The sequence below is a fragment of the Acipenser ruthenus genome, chromosome 18, assembly GCF_902713425.1.
Source record: "Acipenser ruthenus chromosome 18, fAciRut3.2 maternal haplotype, whole genome shotgun sequence".
NCBI classification, from domain to species: Eukaryota; Metazoa; Chordata; class Actinopteri; order Acipenseriformes; family Acipenseridae; genus Acipenser; species Acipenser ruthenus.
The window spans coordinates 3,523,014-3,536,588 of NC_081206.1; the positions used below are offsets into that span (position 1 = coordinate 3,523,014).

General features: G+C 40.4%; 1 protein-coding gene across 5 annotated transcripts in view; it reads left to right on the forward strand.

Annotated features, from left to right (window-relative positions):
- Positions 1–13,575, forward strand: part of LOC117421855 (disks large-associated protein 4-like) — a 112,881-nt gene that overhangs the window by 17,082 nt on the left and 82,224 nt on the right. For all 5 annotated transcript variants that reach the window (XM_058990858.1, XM_058990854.1, XM_058990856.1 and 2 more), the window contains exon 2: positions 3,887–3,956. The gene's annotated coding sequence lies outside the window, so the exon portion shown is untranslated. The remainder of the gene's footprint in view (positions 1–3,886; positions 3,957–13,575) is intronic.

The following is a 13,575-nucleotide window of genomic DNA, read 5'->3' on the forward strand; positions in this document are numbered from 1 at the left end:
CTCCTTTGTTAACCTGCACAGGGCTAGATCTGTGTCTTTACTGTCTGTTGTCTTCAAGGTACTGTAGAGTGAGAAAAGGCATTACTGTTAGAATAATTCTACAGGGCCTCAGTGCTGTTCCACCCATTGTCATGCAGATAGCAAGAGAGCGAGATGTGTGTTTAAGCATTTAGACCCACATTTATTTGTGAAAATCTTAGCACGTGTTTGGTTTTTTGTATGTGGGTTTGATTAATTAAGTAACATTTTGAATGCATATAACTTAAATCAACAAGAATCTAGAATAGTTTCAGGACTATTCTTTCAAAATGGAGGTAAATCTTACTTCCCTGTGTATGACCAATAATAACCTTAATACATCTGTTACTGTAATATGTATTATTCTCATAGCACCAACACACACATACACCTGTCATCTGTAGAAAGGGATCAATTACCACTAGTAACTGACAGTCCCGTTGCAATTAACAGCAGAACGCTTCTGAACAAGAGATTAATTCCAAGATGAACTCTCAGCGTCTAGATTGAATGCTGGAATTTGATTTCAGCACCAGGGGCAACACCTCATTCCAAACTAATCTGCTGCAGCTGAACTCTTCAATGAGCAAAGCTAAGGCTTCTCTCCACTACACTCAGATACTGTGCAGCATTGAGCTCAGTATCTCAGTGGGCATGCACTTTATATTACTGGATCCTGATATCTGAACAAACTGTTACTACGGGCCTTTTTTGGAAGTGCAAAAGAAAAAGGAATCAGTAAAAAGAAATACAACTGTGTTGCATGAAGGAACAGTTATCTTAGGAACGTTTTTATTCGGGGTTTATACTGTATATTATTTTAGTCCTCTCTGAAAAATGTCCTAGAGTAAGAATAATGTAGGTCCACTAAGGTTTTAGATATTTTCTGTTAAGGAAATACAAAGGTGATCACACCTCAGAGTGTTTATTGTGCAGCTCTCACATTCGTCTTCATTGCTCCTTGCAGATTACAGCCACATTGGAGAAGAAAAAAAAAATAGTAAACCTGTCTCTAAACCTCACCATTTCTTAAAAGGTCCATTTTTGGACAACTGAATAAATTCTGTGACCTTGAGAGATGCAGGTCTGTCGTTTCAGTGAAGCAGAAATCTTGTTTGAAACATTGCAGCTTTTTGCTTTGTTGCCAGCCCCCATCAGCACTGCCTTCTGTCCACAGCAGAGTACACTGATTACAGAGAATAGCTGCAGTCATAGAGTCCTAGCTCAGAAGATAGACAGAGACAGGGTCATTTGGGTGAGACTGGGTACCAGTTTTCTTTTTTTTTTTTTTTTTTTTTTGAGCTCCACATTTTGCCTTATACTGATTTATTAAAAGAAAACCATCTTAATAGTGGAAAAAAAATGAATTTCCATATTCACAATGTTTGTGTGTGTATCGAGAATTATTACCCTTCAAAATGAGACATGTTGGGAGGTCATTATCCCTGCAACTCATTCATGGGTAATTCTTACTGCACAGTGAAGACTCAGTACATAACTTCTGTATCATTTACTTTTTCAGTGTGCTAATGGGGTATGATATTAATGGTTTTTGTGCATATTTGCAGAACAAGACCTGCATAGCAATTGAAAAAGCCATTGCTTTTATTAAAAGTACAGTATTCCAGTCAGCTCTCACATTAGTGCTAAAATGCTGATTTGTCCTTTTCTGACAATGATGAATAAAATATTAACCCGCGCTGTATCTTAATAATGTAGTGTGAAGCTGCACAATTGAAATGATTTATATATTCCATGCGAAAATGAACACTGCTTAAAACTGTAGATAAAAAACAGACAAAGGGATGATCAGTTTAATTCAAAGTACCATATTTACTGGGATATTTAAATCTGTCTATCTATCTATCTATCTATCTATCTATCTATCTATCTATCTATCCATCTACACTAACACATACATATAGAGATATAGAAACAGAGCTGTTTGCTGGTTTTGAATTCTCTGTACACAAACACATACACATGCATATATACAAATGCATGCTCTCAAATGCACAAGCACACACACTGCAACACAGAACTATATGTGACTTGCTCTAGCTAGACGGAGGGAGAATTTTTAGTGGGCAGGCTAGTCTACATTTGCACATGAACACGTGCACACATAATCCCGCAGACACACACACACACCGAGCCATGCATCTTTGCATGGACTGAGCAGGACGTGTTTAATAATGGAGGGAGCCAGGAGCCAGGCTTGTTGACACTCCCACAGGAACGGATCTCTAGCACACTACAGCACTCCCAGCTCTGCTCATGACAGCTAAGTTAAGTGAAGGCATCTCAAGTAGAAAGAGTAGCGATGCAGTGGGGTTGTATGTTTGGCAAGCAACACCAGTGACTGTGAGACTGCAGGAGCTGACAACGCTGGATACTGAAGGCCTGTACTGTAATCTCGTGTACTGTATCGCAAGCACATGTGTGCATTACAGGACATATACAATCACCATGCTCAGTCTGGACTAGAGAAATATTGCCCTTAAGCATCTGGATATTTGTATTTCAACATGTGAACATTAGCACAGTTTCTTCTCATCCACCCGATGACCAATGAGGTCTTGAAAGCTTGTATTTTTATAAAACTGATTTAGTCACCTTATTGTCTAGATTCACTTTCTTGGGTCCTTGTGACGACACTGAACTCATTACAGCACCCATTCAATTAACTGTTTATTCAGTTTGTACTTATACTGAGACAAATCCTTGCTTTTCTTTAAAGTGCCTGTCTGGTTATGCTAGATTGACCTGAACCACATTACCAATTGATCAGTATTTCAGTATTTCATGTTACATTTTTTAATTTGTGTCAGTTTTTCGTTAAGTATATGGAAAACTACAAAGTGGTGTGTAATTCAATAAGTTAATGTAACATTATTCAGCAGGTTTCATTCGACTTTATGAAGCAAAATTTGTTAATTCTATAGAGTGATGCAAAACTGTTGGCCATAGCTGTAGATGATTGTTTTTTTAATTAATTGCTTTTAGCATTTCTTAATTGAGCTCTATGGAGTGTTTAATATTTGTGGATGATACTTTTATATTGTCACCGTGATTTAATTACATGTGTCTAGCCTAAGCCAGCAGTGACAATTTGAAAAGAAAATGTTACAGCTTTAATTCCTAATTAACCCTGCTGTCTGTAGATAAACATCTGATTTCTGACTCTGCATCTTTCACAACACTACATTCAGCACTCAACTGTAGATAAATAAACTTGCATAACAGAGAAGAGATGTTATACATAAAGCCACAAGGGAATTTAGAAATAGGATTTATATTTCCTGATGCCCAAAACTGGAATATCCGTCCGACATTTGGCTCAGGGATTTGACCCCAAATGTAAAAAAAAAAAAAAAAAAAAAAAAAAAAAGTTTCAATGAAAAACGTTTTTTTTATGGCTTAAATATCTGCATTTCTGCACCCAAGCAGCAGGACAGCTCTACAGTAAACAGCAACCCCTGCTCCCTACCCTTGTAGTGCTGAAGGGTTATACTGTGGCTAACTACAAGTACCTGTGTATTCATACTCCCTCTAGCATCCCAGCAACTAGTACAATCATTTTCCAGCTCACATGTACCAGAAAGGCATGTGATAAAACTGTACCATTAAATAAACAAATAAACACTTGCTCGCCAAAGTGAATAAATATTGGCTGGCAATGTGCTATTATTTCTGCTCATATATTATTCCAAAGTATAAGCTGCATTGTTTATTTTTGCGAGATGAGAAAATTACCTGGTAAATTTTGTTTCCCTAGTTTTGCATTGGTTTCTCCTGGTGCAAGCTTTGAAAGAGTCCCATCCATGCCAGTTCTAGAGTGTTAATTCCTTGGTTTCTTGTGTTACAGGGGAGCCTGTGTTTAGGGATTACTGCACACTCTTTCTGAAGACGGATTACCTTGTCACACTGAGAGCAGGGTAAGTGTTCTGGCTCTTTCTTCATTTCTGCTGTGCGCCAGTGGCTTCTCTCCTTCAAGGGCATTCCAACCTTGGCTGTACTCCTTGCTGTGTGGCAGAGACTACAATTCCCAGCCTGTCTACATGCTCCCTCCCCTTTAAAGAGCATCAGAGCTCTGTGAAAAAAGGATCCTGGGATCTGTGGTTTGATTGCTGTTGGAAGTTTTATACCACTTGAAGCACTGGGAATTTGGTTGCTGCTTTGTGCAGTGATTTAAGATTCTGGAGATGTGAGCTTTTGATAGAAGACTTTTGTCAGGGTTAGCTAAGCCCAGTGGAACTGTGACGGGTTTGACAACTATTGTTCCCATTATCTACATTCTCAGACTTCAGTGTGTTCAGAAAACACAATTTGTGTTGGTGGTTCCAGTGCATGCATATGTTTAGCATTGTCAACATAGTATTTTTGACACTGACAGTACATGATATATGATTATTATTATTTAGTCATTTAGCAGACGCTTTTATCCAAAGCGACTTACAGAGACTAATATACACTGTATATATGATAGTGAGGCACCTGAAGGTACACTTCTGTTAGACAGTTTGTGTGCTACCAGAGGCTGTTGGGTGAAGCTGTCCTACTGCATTCAAAAGTTCATCGTTTGAAGGACTGATGAAATATATCCAGTCTGTTATTATGCTTGTGAGCTATTTGAAACATGTCAGCACTACAGCCAGTTACAAGACAAAAAAAGAATCTGCATAAAAGCACTTTGAATAAAAAAAGGCTATTCAAGAGCGATATTCTGCTGAGCTAAATGCACATCTCATAAACTGCAGAGTGCTAAGTCACCGTGTTCTCCTTATTGATCTGTGTTTTTTTGCTGCATGGTTTATATTTTAATCTCAGTACGTTTTAACCCATCACAGGGGTTTACAGCCTGCTGAGCTGAGCCAGGAGACTGTGTTGCGCTGAATAGAGCTCCCCCTGCAACACAGTCTCCTGGCTGTTGAGACCCATGTGGGTTTGGTGAGCATTCAGACAGGACAAGTTTGTGAGACTATTAAAAAACAATGGTACAAATCTCACCCTTGAGTAAACCGCATGGCAAAATTGGTTTACACATGGCTTTGTGGAAACCCTAATGTTGTTTTGTCACGATGAGTAGGAGTGACGTTGTTGACATGATTTGTTGTGTCAAAATTGATGGGGGCACTGTGTACTGTGTTGATGTGTTTTAAAATAAGGGCTTATAAAAAAAAACATTTTTTTGAAAATCTTAATTAAAAACTCATGTTCGTTGCCATATAATCTTCAAACTCTTCTGATTTTATGTATTCCTTAGAAATGTTCAGACTTTTCTGTAGATTGCCCAAAAACAGTGAACCGGTCGGTTGTTTCTGGTTTACAAGAGTCATCCTCTGGATCCATGTGTTATGAGAACAACTGATTTCAAATAGCATCACATATGGGAATCCCAGTGTGGGCAGTAACACTATTGCAATCCATAAACCAGGGAAAGTGAACACAAAATAGTTAGTAGTCTCTGGTTGTCTGTGCTAATCAACAATGACCACTGACGCTACAGTAGCGCAAAATCCAGCATGCAGGATGCAAAGCAAACCTTCAAGAATGAAAAAGTCACAGCACAATATACACCATGTTGAAGTTCTATGTTTGTTTGCAGTTGCCCAAAGAGTTGGAATCTGCTGTTTTGTGGGCTACTGAATCACTCGCATTGAATAACAGGGAGAATGTGGTACAAGTATCAGCCACAGAGGGCACTCTGCCAGCTGCCCTGCCTGCCTGTGCTCAGTCTGTGTAGATATTACACTAACATGCTTTAATCTGCTAAGGGCAGATTGGAAACAAATCCCAGGCAAAGCTTTTAAAGCCTCTCAGTCTTGTCCTTTTAATTTCGTCACGTTGTCTGTGTGTGCCAGGCTGGGAGGCAGTGAGGCTGCCTGTATGACCAGAGGGTGGGAAGAGTGGGGATCTGGGGTAAATTGGAGCTTAGTCTAATCTGCCAGGGGATTTCTGTTATATTTAATTTTCTATTAAAACAGATTAAGTGTCAGCTGATTTGGCACTTTCGGTGAGCTCCAGCCAATGCTTTCAGTGTGTCCATGAGGTAGACTGAGAAATCCAGTCCTGGTTTTCCACAACTCCTTCAGAGAGACACAAGGGTAGCTGTGCTGGCCACCTAGTGAATCCATTCCCAATGTGCTGAGATCCTGTACAGGTTTTGCAGATCTCAACCAACAGGCTGGTCTGTGTACAGGGCTTATTTGAAATGTTTCTGTATCTGTTCTGTAGATGTTCCATGTAAAATGTTATAAGCATAACAAAAACACCATCTGTTTACATTGCTGTTTGCTCCCCTAAGCGAGCAGGGCCTGCAGATTATATTCATTACCAGGCAGCTGTTGGGACATGTCTCATTAGTTGACAGACTGACAAGAAAAGCTCAAGGATAGAGGAAGCCTGTGGTGTTGGAATTCAAGCTACCTTTAAACTGGAAGTGGAGTTTGACTGTAGTCAAATCTAGTAAACAGCCTCCACAAAATCCTTTGTTAGTGCAAAATTGATCACTGATTGTTGGGACGTTGCAGATGTGTCTTAATGACACCTACATAATTCTGTTTATACATAATGACTATTTATTGCCAGAATGAATAATATCCCAGAACACCTAAAAAGTTGATTGTATTGAGTCCTTGAAGATTAAAAAAAGAATCTTCCGCAGTTGTGCAGGGAATCCAGTTCCAGTGGGTACGACTCTAGTTCATGTTTTCACTGCAACTCTTGCTGTGTGCTGATGTGACAGAACAGACAGATAGGGTTCAGATCCACTGCAGAATGAGGTGGTTTGAATGTGTTTACATGCAGCACATGAGCTACTGGAAAAGAAGCCCGGGTGTGTCAGGCAGAAGTGTACTGCCACAATAGCAGGTTTAAACCACTCTGTGCTACGGAGTTTAATCCATTCATCTTACTTCCCGGAAGATTAAATCGCTATCCTGTATCCATTGCTCAGCTGGTTCAGCACCCAGGACAGCAACCGTGTGCGTGCATGTGTGTGTGTGTGTGTGTGGGTATGTGGGTCTGTGGGTGTTTGTACATGTGCACGTGCGTGTGTGTGTGTGTGTGTGTGTGTATACGTGTGCATGTGCATGTGTGTGCGTGTGCATGTGCATGTGCATGTGCGTGTGTGTGCGTGTGTATTTTGTACTGTGGCACTGATTCAGGTCCTGAACATTGCTCTCAATCAGGGACAGTTGAGAGCTGTAGCTGGCTGGCTCTACTGTATGTGAAGTCTGTGTGGCTCCAGGGAGCTGGGAGCTAAGGGACCTGCTCTAGTTCAAGACAGTAACCTATATAGCAGAGAATGCAATTATCTGATAGCTGAGATGCAGTGGGACTGTAGTTCTATTTTATCACTAAGGTAGTGGCCCATTTTCAGCTCAGGTTTTTGGAAAACACACACACAAAGACAAACATATCCCTGTAGCTAGCCGCAGGTAACATGAATTTTAATATTTTTATTTCTCCTGCCTTTGCAGACCTTTAGCTTGCCTAGTGTTAGGTTGAGTATCGTAGAATAGTAGCTATAGTACAGCAGAGCTCCAAACTATATGTACCTCTCTGTACCTCACTGTAGAATCATACCTTTACAACATGTTTCAGGTCAAACAATCAAGTCAAGCGTGTCACTTCCTCCTTCGACGAATCAGGCCTCAGTATAAAAACAACGGCAGCCTGATGGGAATTCAATGAAAAACAAGACAGGCTGCAAAACAGCATTCCATTAAATTGAAATAATATTCAGTTACATAAATAAAAAAAGAAACTAGCCCTAGGTTTATTTAAAATAAATAAACTTTGTTTCTGGTAGCATTGCTAAATGACATGAAACAGCTTGAAAACATGAGGAGAAAATCACAGCCTGTTAATTTAGCACACTGCAGTCCCTGGAACATACTTTCATTTTAATTTAAGTGCACAGCCTTGTGACTAAGTGCTGGAGACATGTGTGTGTGTGTCGGTTGAGTCGCAGATGATTTCAGGCTATATACCATACCCCCTTTCTATTTCTTTCTCAGCCTTCCTCTCTGCTTCATGAGCCGCAAATTTTATGTTGAAAGAACAGAGTACCTGACTTTGGACCGCGGTGTCCTGGGCTTGACTCCAGTCACTGTTGCTTAATTAGAATTTAATGAGCTGAGTTTTCAGCAAGCCAACCCTTAGCTCATTTGACAACTGTTTTCTGAGGCAGTTAATTTTGCCTGACTGTAATCAGACCTTAAACCTTGTCATTTTACCCTTTATTTAGTAAATGCAGCGCTGTTCTCTCTCTATTTAAAATTCTTGATTATGAGAGAATCACGCCACGGGAAAGCAATATGCTAAAGCAACAAGAATTTCACTAAAATATACGACCTGCTTAGCTTCATTGATTCTGGAGCCGCGGGATAATCAACAAGCAATCACTGTGTGTACCGTGAGTTACCTGTAAATTACTGTTAACACCATAGGTATCTGATTTATACAGTATTATTATTATTTGTTTATTTAGCAGACGCCTTTATCCAAGGCGACTTACAGAGACTAGGGTCACTTACAACTACGTCTCACCCGAAAGACGGAGCACAAGGAGGTTAAGTGACTTGCTCAGGGTCACACAATGAGTCAGTGGCTGAGGTGGGATTTGAACCAGGGACCTCCTGGTTACAAGCCCCTTTCTTTAACCACTGAACCACACAGCCTCCTACAGTAGAGAGCATTCAGAAACAGCAAGCAGCACTATAGCCAAGGAGAACTCAAAAACGAAAAAAAATAATTTGATAAATAGACCACTCCATATTAGTTAACTATTATGTTTGGACGTCTGCCACAGCACAGATGAAATTAGACAAATTGGTATAGAGGGAGTGACAGATTGAGGAAGAGAGAGAGAGAGCTGGCTGTATATTAATAGTAAGACGGGGTGTAAATAAATACATCCAGTATCGTATCTGCAGGTAGACGATGTAGGGCTGTAATCACCAGACGGGTTTGTTGTGTAACTGCTGTTGGTGTGTATGCCGCTTCCTCAATGTGTGCCACTCCAGTGTCTATCACATGTGTCATGGAGATGTTGAATTCCAAGTCCAGCAAAAGCAGCTCTCATTGAATCACTGGAGCTCTGTGCTGTCATTTCACTCCCCTCCACCCACTTCTCTCCCTGTCTCTCTTCCTCTTCCTCCCAATTCATCCACATCCTCTCCCCCTTTGACTCCCTCTCACTCCCCTGTTCATGCATTTCATAATTTATTGTATGACCTTTAGAAAAGTTGCTTGAACATTAAAATCTAAGCTATTGGCAGGTGAAATGCTGAGTTTGACTGCTTGGTTTTGAACAGGCAATATGTCAGAAATAGTTAAAGAGTTGAATATTCTGTCCCGGTATGTACAATACGATAGGTTTAAAAGTGTGTCAGAGACTCGGTATAGATATACGCAGATAGAAAGATTAATGAAGAAGTGAATATTGATGCTCAGCCTCACTATCCTACTCTCCACTACATTAGACTTAGAACTAATAAACACTGTTACTAGGAAACCAGATTCCTTTCCACTTTAGCAACAGCTCAGCAGCGTTGTGCAGTGTTTAATGATCAGAATTAAACAAGGGAAATTAAGGGATTTTGTTTTAACGATGGGTTTCATCTTCAATTAAACCTAGCCTCACGTGCTCTATCCCTTATATAAGTCTCCTGCAGTTCAGTATACCACATTGAAGGAAATAGCGCTACCGCATCACCCTATAGAATTAACTAATTTTGCATCATGAAGTCAAATGAAACCTGCTGAATAATATTACGTTGTTGCTTATATGTTGTATTACTTATTGTTAGATTTCAAAATCGTCACATTTAAAAAAGTTTGTCAGTTTTTCGTTAAGTACAGTATATGGAAAACTACAATGCGGTATGTAGTGCAATATGTTAACGTGACATTATTCAGGTTTCATTCGACTTCATGAAGTAAAATGTGTGAATTCTTTATAGAGTGATGCAAAACCTTTGACTATAGCTGTAAATATATAAACTTTATATACTATATATATGTATATATACAAATAAAAAAATCCCTGTCTAATTTGATCACCAGTATATAATAACCCTACGCGTGTGGTCTTGAAAGCTTTTTGCTTTTATAATGGTCCTATAAAGGAAATGTTCTTTCAGTCTCTGAACCAACGTAGTTAGAAAAAAATACATACACCCCCCCTGCTTGGAGTTTATCCAGGGTTAGTCAGCAGCTAAACATGTATTTTGGGTGCCTGAGGGAGAGAGGGAGAGAGAGTGTGAGAATTAGAGAGAGAAAGAGAGAGAGAGAGAGAGAGGGCGAGGGCGAGGGAGAGTGCTGAGGTCACAGTCTCTCACTGAGAGGGGAGTCTGTCGGAAGGAGTTTGCTGGTCGGCTGGCTGAGCCTGGCGGAGGGCTGGGCTGGACTGGCATTACCGACATCTCAACGACAGCTGGCACCGAGCCAACAGGAGAGCAGGGGGGAGGATGAGAGAGAGGGGAGCAGTGTGAACTGCTGAGTCAAGAAAGGGCAGAGGAGAATACCAGTGGAATAGGGAGGACAGGGGAGAGGCTTGTAAAATATTTAAAAATGAACCCTAAACTCCAGACTTAACCAGTCTCTAACCCCTTTCTTTTAATTTCTATTTGTTTATCCATGCATTTAAAAACACAAGATTACATCCTACATTATGCATGCATCTGACCTTTATTCTGTTAATCTGAGCACATGTACAGTATATACAGTGCTGCCCTTTTAAAATGCATGTTCGTTTCCAAAGAGGCCCCATCCCCCAAGCAGGTCTGCAGATGTGAAGACATTTCCACAGAGTAACTCCTGGGAGCTGGGGCTCTGTCCCCATGCTTTTCCCTTTGGAGCTCTGGGATTTCGTATTACACAGTAACACGTGAAATGTATTTATAAAGCTCTTGCTTGTGTAAAATCTTCTTCTTTTTTTTTTTAATTATTTGGGCCCACTTATATAACATCTGTTGCTTGGAAACCATACATCATAGTACAGAGGATCTTTTAAAAAATGTATCAAAATGAGGAGCAATTGTTTAGACACCAATAATGATGTATGCTAGCTATTGGACTTGATAGATTTATTAAAGTATAATTAAATCATAATTAACCAAAACAGGATTTAGATAAACAGTGGAGGCTGGGCATGAAGAGGAGACCACGTACACCATAAACATCTTAACCGCTATACAAAAGAGCCAGGCCCTTCTGCATGCGTGGTTACAGAGCTTTTAACTTCATCTCACCAACAGGGGGCAGGATCTGTAACGACAGTGCTTCCACAGCACCGCCCATGCATACAGTATGCCGATATCTAGAGATATTCATAAATAAATGGACTAATGGTTCACAGGATCAAAAGCACATGCCATAGTAAAACCGGCTTATAGCTGACATCACAGTGCAGTTTCAAAGCAGTACATTTACAAAACACTATATTTCCAGGTTTGTATCCGGACAGTGACATTAACCTTTCAGCAATTCATCGTTCAAAGCTGGTGCCAGAATTCCTGACCTTTAAACCATAAAGGGCAGCCTACAGCAGTGCCACTCCACATTGCATGCCAAGGATTTTCTGGTTCTTATCTTTTTTTATTTTTTATTTTAATGAGCTTTTTCTATTAGTCTGTCACACCTGATTGCCTGTCTACTAATGATATTTCCGGGAGGACCTAATTTTGGTTTGTATAATTGAACCCAGATCCCTGCCTGCGGTCCAGAGGTCTTCTGCTTAAGCTGCTTAATACCCAGCCTTCACCCTGTTCTGTTGGGTACGCTCCTAATTTAATTGGACGTGTTTTATATTTGATTTATATGATTTTGTTTTGTTATAGCTTGCTCATCCGGCTTGGTTTTTTCTACTTTAATAGGAGCTCTTTGCATACCTCCTGGGAGAGAGCAATTCATTAAAAACAGTGTTTATATCTTCATACATTTTATTTGTTTACTGAGCCAGGCTTTTGCTTTATTACAAGGTCCCAGTGCTGTCTGTCTCAATTGGTGCCGAGAGGAAGGCAGAGGGTTATGAGGACGTCGTCCAAGCTCTTCCCACACATGCTCGATTGGATTGAGAGCCAGGAATTGCAGATGCCATGAGAGATGTCTGCCATGCTTCTCAAATCATTCACACACAATACTGCTGGCACAATGGAAGTGTGCAGTATCATGTGGAAAGTAGCCAGCACCATTAGGGTTCAGCATTGTTGGGTTGACTTGATCTGCATCGATGCTTAAGCAAACAACGGCATCAAGGGACCCACAGTATACATGTCCCACACCAGGGTGATGCGGGCAGACAGGTCCCAGTAACTTGGATAGGAGAGCAAACTACATGACAGGTACTGTCTGTATAGTAAAGACTGTAACAATAATGGTTACCATGGTAAAAGACTAAATGCAAAGTATCAACATGAGAACAGCTTGGGAAACTACAAAATGACAGAATTCATCACGACGTCCCTTGCCTTGCTAGATTCAGCAGTGATCTTTGTTTTTATCGAATTTGTTCTGTTTTTTTCTTGTTAATTATTCTTTGATTGTGCTGCTTTCTGTCATATTGGTTGCTGTTGTTGTGGTTATTGTTCAGGGGGACAATGTTTCTTTATCCCAGACTGAGACATGCTCGCAGCCTGCAGGGCTGTCTTGTGCAGATGTTGGGAGTGCAGGTGTGGATTACACCACTCTGTGCACAGCGCTGTAATCCAGCATCTGGGGCAAGATGAAAATTGCCTCCAACAAGCCAGTGTGATTTTACAAGTTACAACCCAGCTGGAGAGGCAATGCAGGGCAGACATGTATTCTGCATACCAAGGATTAGTTGCATTAATCTCTCTTTCTCTAGGACAATCTATCTGCTTTATAACATCATTGGGGATTGTAAATAACTTTAAAGAACCACTAAGAACAGGTCTGAAGTAGTTGCTGTTTAAGTTAAAAGGAAATATATTACTTTTGTGTTCATTTCAACATGCAATGTACGTTTGTCTCAATCTCTTAATTTTGGAGCTTATATCCCGTGACTTCATGTGACTGCTGTGTGTTACGAATTGTCACTGCCTGTTGCACAAGACTGTTTAATCTCTTCCTACTGGCTGAAAAATGAAGAAAATTAAGATTTAGCAACAGCAAACAAATTCTTAGTAATACACCCTCTAGACCCCTTCATTCCTTCTGCCAGCTTGACATCATATACAGAGTGTCAGGATCACAGACAGTGTTGCAGATTCTGATGTCTGGAAACCACAGTCTCTCTGAGGATAAACTTCCAACCCTCTCTAAAACACGTTGATTAAATCATTTGAACCCTTGGTCATTCTGCTTAGCTCATGCTGCCTTTCTCTATCAACGATTCAATCAATTGTTCTACGAACTCTCCTGCTTCCCTACCTCCAGCCTAACTGTTTTATGAAGTTGGTTTGAAACCTCTTCTGCTACATCTCTATCTGCCACTGGGTTTGGCACGCAAGTGATTTGAAATCAGACTGGTCCATTTCCATCAGCAGCATTTCAGGATACAATCTGTTTCACTTGGGACTGTCTGCC